This window comes from Alexandromys fortis, unplaced genomic scaffold (assembly GCF_014885135.2).
Source record: "Alexandromys fortis isolate MF-2015 unplaced genomic scaffold, M_Fortis_MF-2015_v1.1 scaffold_24, whole genome shotgun sequence".
Classification (NCBI taxonomy): Eukaryota; Metazoa; Chordata; class Mammalia; order Rodentia; family Cricetidae; genus Alexandromys; species Alexandromys fortis.
In genome coordinates this window covers 4,515,764-4,528,957 of record NW_026067906.1, presented here as the reverse complement: position 1 = coordinate 4,528,957, position 13,194 = coordinate 4,515,764, and positions in this window count along the sequence as shown.

Genomic DNA, 13,194 nt, shown 5'->3' with positions numbered 1-13,194 from the left:
ATAGTGTGTGTATGTATGCAAATATATGCAAATATACATGTTGTACACATATGTGCATATACATAAAGACAGCAATATTCTCATTCTAAGGTAAAGACAAAGGGGATAAAAGGAAAGTCTGAATCAAAGCAAAAACAGAGCAAGCATCAGTCCTGTGGCCCCAAGTCTGATATGGTGGCGGCATTATCTGTGCTCATGGAATCAGTTGCTTCAGCTCTATGTAAGACCATTCATATCCTGGGGACTCCACTGCACCAAAGGCTTCACCCTGGTATCAGTGACTTCTTGGACTATTGTGGCAAGTTTCCTACCAAAGCTACCCGAGAGGAGAAGTGTTCATCTCAGTGTGAGGAGCCACCACCTATCATGGCTGCAATTCCATGGCAGCATAGCTAATAACCTGGGCTGCTGTTCCAAGGCAGAGAACAAAAAGGCAAATCCTGGTGCTCACATTGTTTTATAATCTTTATTCTGCTGAGGACTACTGAGAACTCAAGAACAATGGCAATGGGTTTTCGATCCTACTGCACGTATTGGCTTTGTGGGAGCCTAGGCAGTTTGGATGCTCACCTTACTAGACCTGGATGGAGGTGGGTGGTCCTTGGACTTTCCACAGGGCAGGGAACCCTGATTGCTCTTTGGATTGGAGAGGGAGGGGGAAAGGAGTGGGGGGAGGGGGAGAAGAGTGGGGGGAGGGGGAGGGAAATGGGAGGCTGGGAGGAGGCAGAAACTTTTTTTTTCCTATTCTCAATAAAATAAATAAATAAATAAATAAATAAATAAATAAATAAAGAAAATATGGGAAAGAAAAAAAATAAAAAAAATGTGGAAAGAAAAAAAAAAAGACTTCACCCCATCAATGGCGTTGCCCTCAATTAGGGCGGTTCTTTTCTCTCCCATTGAACTTTTCTACATTGAACCTCATAGATACTCCCAATTATAACCCTCAGACTTCCATGTGTCAGGTATTTGCTACAGAGAATCTACCCATAATTTACACTGACCTATCTCACCGTAATGCTAGGTTTTGTCGTAGTCATTTTGCATTTGTTTGCTTCTCACTTTTTTTATTATTATTTTTTTTGTTGTTGAGTCGTCTTGACAGAGTCTGAACCCTGTGATTCCTATAGACTGTATTGCTATAAAACAACACTGCACAAATGATGCCAAGTTCTGTTAAGCTGATTGTGGTGTAGCTGGACCTCTTTGGACTACGGCACAGCACTCAGAGTATCTAAGCGATTGAACTTGCAGCACGCCGCTCCCGCCAGCAGAAGAGACGACTGCAACAGGATTCTTCTCAGAACACACTTTATTGGAGCACTTACACTTGAGGTTGTAAAGAGGTAAAAGACCCCGTCCCCGTGAAGCAGAAGAATATGTACGGTGCCAGACAAAGCCCTGACGTGTCATCAACCCAATGGCTCAGGCCAGAATGGAGTGATCGTGCTAAATTATGATTGGCCAGATCGGATGGCCAGATCGAAAGACTCCCCGTGCTGGGGAGAGCTCGCGCGCATGCGCACAAGTTGTCTGTCAAGTTTGACGTGGAACAGCAAAGGGCGCCCAGGCTCCGTGCCCATGACATGACAGCACCATGGCGCATGCTACATCTCCGAGCGCTATATCTCCGCACGCTACAGAACTGGTATAAACATAAACATCCCTAGAAACTCATTTTGGGGCAGAGAATCCAGTATCTCTTTCATTTATGGTGCTCTTCTTTAAAATACATGTTTTGCAAAGATGTTTACATTTTTTACAGGCTGGAGCCTATAATGGGTAGGGTTATGTTTTGAAGGATCCATTCCTCATGTCTTTGGTTGAAACCGAACAACTTCTTGATAGTGTTTGGCATTTTAACAATTATACTGGCTGTGCCTTCACTCAACTTGCCTATAATTTTAAGTCTTTAAACTTCTTTCCTTGTCAAGCTGAACTTTTCTATTTTACATTTTTATATTATACATTTTTCTTTCTTTCTTTCTTTTTTTCTGGGAACTTACTTTTAGATCTCAGTGAGCAATAACCACAAACAACAATACAACATCATCCTAAATGTTATGTTTGCCATTATTTTTAAACTTAGTTCGCACATATTTTTAAGATGCTTTTGGAATACATAGCAACTTTGCAAGTTTGTTACATGAATAACTTTTAGCTCAATTCCCAGCATTCATGTTTCTATCTCTAACCCCACATGAGCAAGGTTCACTGATCCCATTTCTATCAGCCTACTAGCCTTCAAGTCTCTACATAGAAAGACTTTGACATGCTGCCTATGATATTTTAGAGATTTTCTATCATGCATCTCCCAACTCATTCACAGTCTTTCTTTAAGCCATTTCCATAGGATCAAGAACCACGTGGTTAGATTAATCATAGCAATGCAACCACTTCATCAGTATACACTTCGTTATCACTGAGACAAAGTGTCTTACAGAATCAGCTTAAAGAATGGGAAGTTTACTTAGACTCATGGGTTCATAAGATTAAATCTTCCACAGAGGGAAAGGCATGGTAAAAAAAAAAAATCACTCATTCTATGGTAATACGAATGTACCATGGCTGTGAGTTCACAGTGGCAGACAGAAGCAGAGAAAACAAATCAAAGGGGTGGTCTGTGTTCACCCTTCACCCATAAGGCCCCTCCTCCTCAAGCACCGACATTCTTCAATGGACTTACTGGATGGAACAAGGCTCAGATTAAGAGGCCGTGAGGAACATTTCAGATTCAAGCAATTACAGTATTTTCCATTTCTGAATCAGGCGTGTGGCCCTTAAGTCTCTATCATACAGGGAGAGGATTAAGCCTTAGAATTAAACCTTTTTACAGGCTGCTTCAGGCTACCTGCGTTCCTTGTATTCTCAATTAATTGTTCTTTCTCAGTAGTGACACATAGAAAGTCTTCCACTTCTAAACTCTGATATTCAACCCTCCTCTCCATCGCATGTTATTTATGTACTTAATATTATATATACATGTATATAATAACATAAACGTATAGGGTGCAATGTAATATATGGTATGTGATATAAGCATAGAGAATGTCTCAGTCTTATGGTTTCATGCAATCGTGGAAGGAGGGTGTGGTATAGCAGGGAATCTTGCATCTCCCCTACTGTAAGGCAGAGAGTCCCTGGCTTCTTCTTCCTTTAACCCAGTGTGCAGTGTGGTGTTGTCATTATTCAGGGTGGATCTTTCCCCCTTTATATTTCCCTGGAAACAACTTCACTGACACAAGTAAAGGGATGCTCAGCTGAACTTTACAAGCCAATCAAGTTGACAATCAAGATTAATCAGCATGCCCTCTAGTGTCGTGGTTGCATTAGAACACAGGTAACCATGTAAACCAGGATTGTTGGCACTGATCAGTGGTGCTACAGTCCTTAACAGCAAAAAAGGAGCATGGTGATCACCTTTGAGAAACAGTACTCCCAGCTCAGGCTAAGATGGATTCATGATTAGAATTAGTTCTCAATGGGTTTATAGAATGATTAAAAAGAATATAAACTATATAAGCTATCTAGGTAATTGTTCGCATTTGCCCATTTCTTAGAGAGAAAATGAATTTTAACGAAATTCCTTAACCACCTTTGAAATAAACAAAAGTTGTGGACTATATTTTTTCTTCACCATATCAAAACACTTGCTTATTCAACAGTACTTGTGATCACTCATTTCTCTTTTTTTTATTTTTTGTTGTTGTTTTTTTTCCTTTTTTAATTTTTTTATTTATTTATTAAAGATTTCTGTCTCTTCCCCTCCCCACCGCTTCCCCTTTCCCTCTCCCTCCCCCAATCAAGTCCCCCTCCCTCCTCAGCCCCAAGAGCAATCAGGGTTCTCTGCCCTGTGGGAAGTCCAAGGACCACCCATCTCCATTCAGGTCTAGTAAGGTGAGCATCCAAACTGCCTAGGCTCCCACAAAGCCAATACATGCAGTAGGATCAAAACCCCATTGCCATTGTTCTTGAGGTCTCAGTAGTCCTCATTGTCCGCTATGTTCAGCGAGACTGGTTTTATCCCAGGCTTTTTCAGACCCAGGCCAGCTGGCCTTGGTGAGTTCCCGATAGAACATCCCCATTGTCTCAGTGTGTGGGTGCACCCCTCGTGGTCCTGAGTTCCTTGCTCGTGCTCTCTCTCCTGGTGCTCCTGATTTGGACCTTGAGATTTCAGTCCGGTGCTCCAATGTGGGTCTCTGTCTCTGTCTCCTTTCATCGCCTGATGAAGGTTAATATTCAGGAGGATGCCTATATGTTTTTCTTTGGGTTCTCCTTCTTATTTAGCTTCTCTAAGAACCCGAATTATAGGCTCAATGTCCTTTATTTATGGCTAGAAACCAAATATGAGTGAGTACATCCCATGTTCCTCTTTTTGGGTCTGGCTTACCTCACTCAGGATAGTGTTTTCTATTTCCATCCATTTGCCTGCAAACTTCAAGAAGTCCTTGTTTTTTACTGCTGAGTAGTACTCTAATATGTATATATTCCATACTTTCTACATCCATTCTTCAATTGAAGGGCATCTAGGTTGTTTCCAGGTTCTGGCTATTACAAACAATGCTGCTATGAACATAGTAGAGCATATACTTTTGTTGTATGATAAGGCCACTCTTGGGTATATTCCAATATTACTCATTACTCTTAATCAGAACAAGGATGGGTGGTGATTTTATATATGAATGCATACTTATATACATACATACACACACACATACACACACATATGGTGACAGAGTTTGAGATAAGTAGTGAAAAATGTCTAGTTCTTTCTTGTGAAGAATATTATATCATTAAAATTGCTGAAATCTTTTGAAGAATTGATAAATATTTGCAACTTAGCATGTAAATAAATGCTATCAATTTCCTTTCTTTTAACTGACAAATCTTAATGACTTTATATAACCAGACATTGCTAATATAGGCATAAAGCAGACTCACACTTTGGTTTCAAGGGACTCTCAGTCAAGGAGAAAATTGTGCCATTAAACAAAATATGAACCAATTTTATTATCAGTGAGTTAAAACAAGCATAAGTTTTCTGATAAGGCTGTAGTGTCAAATATTTCTCTTTCCTGCTTGAGTTAATAAAATTTCAGCAAGCTATTAGAAACAATTTCCTGAGAAAAGCAACTTTTAAGATGTATAATAACACCATGACTGATTCAGAACAATATTTTGCAGCCTGTGTATCTATGGTACTCGATTGATTCTCAATATGCACAACCAGGACCAAGAGGCATATCAAGACACTCGAGTACCTTGTGAATCATCTTGGATTGATTAAATGTAATAGAGTTCATGATTAATTGAGAGCATGCCAGAAGTGTGTTGTACTTTAGGGTTTTCTTCTGCGTGGGAGCACATTAGAATCTCAGTGAACAGAATTTGTCATATAAATGAAGCAATTCCTTATCACACTACCCCCACTTCCTCAAGGCTTTGTGTAAAATCTTTTAAGGGTATGTATTCTTAAAGGAGAGCAAGCAATTGTCCTAATATGTCTTAGATTGATTTGTGTCTTCTGACCCCAATCTCCCTAGTTCAACCTTGAACTAGCCTCCACATCCAACTTTTCCTCTCTTCTCCATCACAAATGGCATATTAGTGCCTTTTCTTTCCATAAATCTTTCTGCTAGAGTGTTTGATAACACACTCTGGAGGTGAAATTTTCATTTATATAATGAAATATTACATTGAGTTTATGAAATAACACTAAAATTTGGCATATAATTACAAATATCACATATATACACAGATATGTGCTTTTAGAAAATAATACAATTTTGAATTTTCTATTAACTTTTGTCTTTTTAATAAATAATTGAGAACTCTCTTTAATTCAAAGCTGATCCTTAAATACATTTTGGGAACACATTAGATTTCTATAAATTAAAGGAGGGGACATACAGGAACTTTAAAATAAAATATAAATCAATAAAGACATATGAAAAAATGTACCAGTTTGGTGGGTCTACAAAGGGAAAAATATTATTAAATACAGAGCAAAGGTAAGTATATTTTTAAGGTAAAAATTTAGTCATTTCTATGACTTGAAGATACATTGCTCTGGTCTGAGAGTGGTTCAGAGTCTTTTCATGTAAGAGAGATCAAATGGAATGGCATACTCATTTCTCTTGCAACAATCTCTGTCATTTTTAATAATTCTAATGTAAATCTTCTCTTCAAAATATAGAGGACATACTTACAGCTGCAACACTCTTTATGGTGGCTTTGGCATGTGTTGAAAGCCATGATGGCATTGTCTGTTTATGATGGTGGGCCTGGTACTGAAGCATCAAGTGATCTCATTAAGGATGATGGATGGCCAGCCAGACTTGATTTAAATCCTCTCAGTCATGAAGACAATGCTTTCTTTCATCTTACAACTTTGTGGAATTGCATAGTTTTGGGTGTCCTTAAGATTATTGACTTCATTATCTTTTTGTCATGATGTCTTACAGAGGTGTGATATAAATCTTAAAGTTTTCTCAATGACAGAATAGCTAAAAATCTCATAGTTAAGACATCTTTATTTTCAAGTGAAACTTCTAAAATTTGGCTCACAGAAATGGTGTAAAGGGTAGAAAAGGGATACTCTCTTCAGCGAGATTCCTGGCTTCAAATTCAAACATTGCTATTAATAACCATGTGGCCTTGGTCAAATTCCTTAAAGTCCTCATTTACATGATGAGAATATGGGAGTACAAACTTGTACAGCTGCTTTGGAAATCAGTATGGCAGTTTCTCAGAAAATTGGAAATTAATCTACCTCAAGACCTGGTGTGGGACGGTTTTCTGTATATGTGTTGCTTTTGTTGGTTAATGAATAAATCTGTTTTGGCCTATGGCAGGGCAGAATAGAGTACTGTGGGGGTTCCAAGCAGATATAGGAGAAAAGAAGGCAGACTCAGAGAGATGGCATGTAGCCGCCTAAGGAGAAAGATACCTGCAAGTGTCTGCGGGAGTCTATTGGAAACTTGTTGGTAAGCCATGACCTCATGGTGTTGCACAGGTTAATAGAGATGGGTTAATTTAAGATATAAGAGCGAGCTAGCAATACACCCAAGTGACTGGCCAAATAGTGTTTTAATTAATACAGTTTCTGTGAGATTATTTTGGGTCTGGGCAGTCGGGAACAAACAAGAAGTCTCTGCCTACAAAGACCCAGCAACATCACTCTTGGGCATATACCCAACATTCGTACCATAAGGACATTTGCTCAGCTGTGTTCATGGCAGTATTATTTGTAATAGCCAGAACCTGGAAACAACCTAGATGCCCATCAATCCAAGAATGGATAAAGAAAATGTGAAACAAGGGAGTACTACTTAGTGGTTAAAAAAAATGACATTATGAAATTTGCATGCAAATGAATGGAACTAGAAATAAAATCATCATAAGTGAATTAACCCAGAACAAGAAGGACAAACACAGAATGTACTCACTCATAAGTGGATATTAGACATAAAATGAAGGATAACTAACCTATAGTCCATGACCTCAGAGAACTTAGATAACAAGGAGAGCCCTAAGAGAGACATGCATGGATTCCCCTGGGGAAGGACAAATAGACATGATCTCCTGAGATAACAGAGTGAAGGGTAGGGGAGAATAAAGGAGGAAAGGGAGGAGGAGTGGAAAGAGGGAGCAGCGAGGTTAACATGAGGAAATGGATGGCTTACATGAGGAAGAACTGTCATATTTAGTAAACCAGATACAACAAACTTATTTCTACTCTATCTTATCATGTTTTTAATTTAGGATAAAGGTATAACACCACTCTATTAAGGATGTTTTGACTCACCCTTTTCATTGCTTCCTTTCTTGAATGACAACAAAACCGTGGTCAGAACTGTAAGTATTTTCCATAGATGACTGAGACCCTTTGTTTTGTTTTGTTCTGCTAGCTACCTTTTCCTCTAAGTATCATTTTTGTGTTTCTATTATTTTTTCTTTATTATAGCAATTTTATAATATCTTACCACCTACTTTCTCATATTGAATAATATTATCTCTGTTCTGGAATTTCCACTTAGGTTTTTATTAATAATTATTTTAATTATTATATAATTTAGTATTCATATTTTATTTTATGTATATAATTTGCAATAACAAAAGGACATATTTATAACCTAATTTTGATATGCATACCATCTGTTTGCTTCTAAAACTAGACTACCTTTATGCTTCATCAAACCTAGCAAATAGCAGTACTACAATACACATTGTGAATTCCATTATTGAAAATCATATTTTGTTGTTCTTTTACGATACTTAGTTTGGTTCTAGCAATAACACATCTAAAGTCAAATATTTTATATTTTCTCAGCCTTGATTTTCAGTTTTTCTGAAGGATGGTTCTAAAATAATTTTACTCTTTGATTACAATAGTCCTACTACAAAGTCTTTTCTTGATTATATGTCTGTCTTACTTTCAGGTTTGATTAAACTTTTTGGCATTAGTCTTGGGCTTTCTCTTACTGGATAGAGACACCACGACCGTGGCAGCTCTTAGAAAGGAAAACATGTAATTGGTGTTGGCTTACAGTTCAGAAGTTTAGCCCATTGTTATGATGGCATGAAGCAATGTGGCATACAGGCAGACATAGTCCTGGAGAGGTAGCTGAGAGTTCTACATCAAATTGGCGGGCAGCAGGAAGAGAGAGTGAGTCACTGGGTCTAGATTGAACTTCTGAGACCTCAAAGCCCAGCCCCCAGTGACACACTTCTTTAACAAGTCTTTATCTACTCCAACAAGGCCAGACATCCTAATCTTTTGAATCACGTCACTCATTATAAATCTATGGAGGGTCATTATCATTCAAACCATCCCAGGATTCTAGTTTATTACACATGGAATAAGTTCCAGAACTCTGAAACTTTATATCAAAGACTGAATATTACATCTAAACAAATATTAACATAAACCTGTGATGGGCTTGTGCAGCCTTTTGGGCAAAAGCACACAGTGCTTATTCCAATGTTTCACAACTAGCAAAGTCTTACACTTCTTCCTCCAGGAACTGCAGCCAGGGTAATTAACTTGGGACACAAATTTTGTCCTACTTTATGGTCAGGAAAGTTCTTGCAAGCAGAAATCTGTGGCTATTGTTCCATTTACTTTATGTATTGCTGTAAGCTGGTTCTCTCATTCAAAATATAAACATCCATCCTTTTTCTGATTTATCTGATCTTATATTGACTTACAGTTGGAGAGAAACTAAACAGCTCTGTCATGGAAAGATATGAAATTACATATTGATATTGTTATATTATGGTGCAGGTAAATATGCTGGGCGAACTGTTTATTTACTTATGACATATACAAAAATCCCATGGCTTCATTGTGAAATTATTCTTCTATCTCTGGACTACTAAACAAATCAAGAAGTTATTTTAAAAATCTGAGTGTATCTTCTGTAAAAAAAAGTATATGAAATAAAGTATGAAAGAATGTTGTAAAAGCCTTTACCATGAAAGATTCTTCTTTTAAGTAGTATGCTTTTATTAATATGAGTAATCAATACATTTTAATAACAGGGATGATAATAACAATAATTCTTATTAAGGATGTTATGTTGTTTGTAGATTAGTTACACATTTTCAAACTCCATGTTAGAGATGTATCTGGTGTCAGTTCTCAGGCAAAAGCATAAGCATCTGAGCTTTAGAACGACACACAACTACATCTCTATCTGTCTGAATAAATGTCTGTGTGTGATATGTTTACAACTGCTGCCACACTCCGTTTCTCCACCCTGACAGTACGGGAGAGATATAGTATTTCGCTCTATGAAATACAAAGCATTTTCAGCACTTTGTGCTAAGGTGCTGCGGCTTTAAAGTGTTTACAGTTTACTTTCACACTGAATCTTCTCCATCCGATAGTACATGTTGCATGGGACTTTATGTTGTTGAATCAAAGACAGACAACAAGTTCCATAAAATTTAGACAGCTCAACATGTGTGGTACACATAGAGATTAAAAGAAAAAAATAGTTTGGTGAATGAAATAAAATAGTAAACTCTAAAAAACAAACAATATTAGAAACATCACAAACACCACATTTAATTTTGTAATCAATTTTTCATTATATGTTGCAGTTTATCTTACATAAAAGCACTTTTAAATTGTAGACTGTGTAAAGAAAATATGCAATTTTGTAATAATATTTTCTTTGGGTGAATATGAGTAAAAAGTAAGAAAAGTTATTTATTTGTACACACACATATGTGTGTGTGTCAAATATATATATTTGTGTCTTAAATAATGTGAAATTTATGGACACTGACATCTCAATCTCTCAGAAACTCATATAAAACTTTTTATATTAATCAGCTATTATTGTGGCAAAATACATCCAATAATCAACTTTAAAATACTTTTATGTATTTAGAAATGTGTGTTTTTGTGAGAGACAGTGTATGTGTCTGTGTGTGTATGTAACAAGAAGAAGATAAGTAGGTCATGAATTTGAAACAAAGTGTGGGAAGGTTATGTCAAGAATATGGGGAAAGGAAAGAGAATGGGGGAAATGATCCAAATATATTATAATTTCAAAAGTAAAAAATAATCAAAAATATAAAAATGTTTAAAAAGAATCTGAAGTACCCCTTTTGAAGGGAAAGAAAGTGGAAGGTTTGTATTGGCTCACAGTCATTTAGATGCATGGTCAATTGCTGCACAAAATTAGGCCTATTCAGGGCACTGAATCATGATGGGGACGTGCAGCAGAAGATGGTCCTTCTCTTCCCACCAAGAATGAAAGACAGACAGGAGGCGCTATAGCTCCAGCATCCATTTGAGGACTCACCCCCCCCCCCAGAACCTAACCTCTTACATTTTCCTCCCTATGCCAGATATGACAAGAAACATTTGTTATCCACACATTCAGGAGGCTACAAGTTAACATAGTACAGTAAAGAGCAAGCTCATACACTTCATATGATGATGGAGGAAGGTCATTGGCTAATAAAGACACTGGCTTGGCCCATTTTATTGGTTAGAACATAGGTGGGTGGAGTAAACAGAAGAGAATGCTGGGAGGAAGAGGAAGTGAGGTCAGAAGTAATGCAGCTCCTCTCAGAGCCAGAGCCTCAGACAGAGAGGCATGTTCCGCTCTCCCGGGAGAGGGCAGATGCACGCAATGAAGCTCCTCTGACCCAGGATGGACGTAGGCTAGAATCTTCCCGGTAAGCGCACCTTGGGGTGCTTACACAGATGATTAGAAATGGGCTAAATTAATATGTGAGAATTAGTCTAGAAGAGGCTAGATAGAAATGGGTCAAGCAGTGTTTAAATGAATACAGTTTGTGTGTTGTTATTTTGGGCATGAGCTAGCCAGGCGGCTGGGGTGCTGGGGACGCAGCCCCGCCGCTCTTTATTTCAACAATATGACACAAATATGTTTAATGGAAATGTATGTTTATGTTGTCATGAAGACTTCCAGTAAAGAGCAATTGGCTGTTCGTAAAGCTTTCAGAGACACAAATGTGCAAACCAATTTATGTTAGAGTTTGCTCTAGGAAAGTCTGGGCTTAAAAACAAGCAAACAAATAACAAACATATAATCTTTTTCAAAAATAGAAGGAATATAGGAAAGAAAATCAAAGAGAAAAAATTACCACCCTATATTACCCAAATCCTAACCATAACACATTTGATTCTCTAAAAAAATTGATGGATAGCCTGATTACTATTGACTAGAAGCCTTGAAGATATTATCAATACTGATTTCCATAAAACCATATGGGTATCATATGCAGTTTACAAGGAGAATCATGATAGCTTACAGTTTACCATGACACATGACTTAACTAGAGACATAGTGCTGACCTGGCACTGGGCACTTAAGCACTAAGTTGTAATGCTTGAACTCACCAGAGTGACAGGAAATACATCAAGATATTAAATGTGCACACCACCATTAATTCACTATTGTTATTTCATATTACATATTTCTGTTCAAGTCTCAATGACAAAGGCTATTTTGCCTCTTCTGCATTTCTCTGCAATTTTTGATAAATTTAACCTGTTTTGCAAGAATTATATTCATATTATGTGGTAAAAATGATAAAACTACCAAATATACATATTTTATGTTTTAATGACATGTACAATTTTTCATACTTTTTCATACTTTCTTTGAGAGTTTGTTCAAATTGTAACTCTAGAGTAAATATAGGTGAAATAAGATTTATTTTATATTTGAGACAACAAATTGTAATTCATGTCTTTGTAAGGACACATCTTCCCCCTACCCCCAATGGAGTCTCTCCTGGCAAAGGAGATTCTACTTCATTCTAAGATCTAGTTAAGTTGCTTTTTTCTTTACAATGCAGGTTTAGCTTGACCTCATATGAAAATACTTGCTAAAATCCCATACAGAAATAGATCATATCTTCCGAGGGAAACTTTCACATTTTCCGTTTCCCTCAGGCTTGGTTACATTACAAACACTCTTGCTATCAAATACTCTAATTAATTACAAAGAGATGAAGAATGAAACAGAAAACTGGGGGAAAAAGCATGTAGCTGTGCATTGAAAATCAGTCTTGGCATAGCTCACGTAAGTTTGTATAACTGTTTCATTTGCTTGCAGTCTGTTGCTAGTTCCCCCCCACACCCCCGAACGTGATCATCTAGTGATTACAGATGCATGCATCACGTAGAGTGTCAAGTTTATTTCAGTTTTAATTGAGAGAAGAATAAGGTGCTTCCTCAGCGCATATAGCATCTAACTATCACCTTTTCTATTTTCACCTCATGAAATGTCAATTTTCTCTACTAAAGTTTAGTATTTTCCTAAAGATTACAGTAATGCTTCAAAGAGCAAACATTTGAATCATTGAGCTAATGAGAAATTCAAAATGTGAATATTTATTTCTGTGTCAAAGTGACAAAATTTAGGAAATAATGAACCCATTCTCTTTGGACAGATACCTTGCTCAGCCTAGATATAGTAGTAAGGGTGTTGGTCCTTCCACAAAGCAATTGGAATGGATGGGGGAATGGGGTGGGGATATAACGTAAAGGACACAGGAGGAGGGGAGGGAGTGGGAGCAGGGATTGGTATGTAAAATGAAAAGAAATCGTTTTTGTCAGTTTTTATAATAAAAAATATAAAAAGAAACACAGTTACTATGTCACTTCAAGATAAAGGGAATGATACCAATGAATGAGAAAGTAGC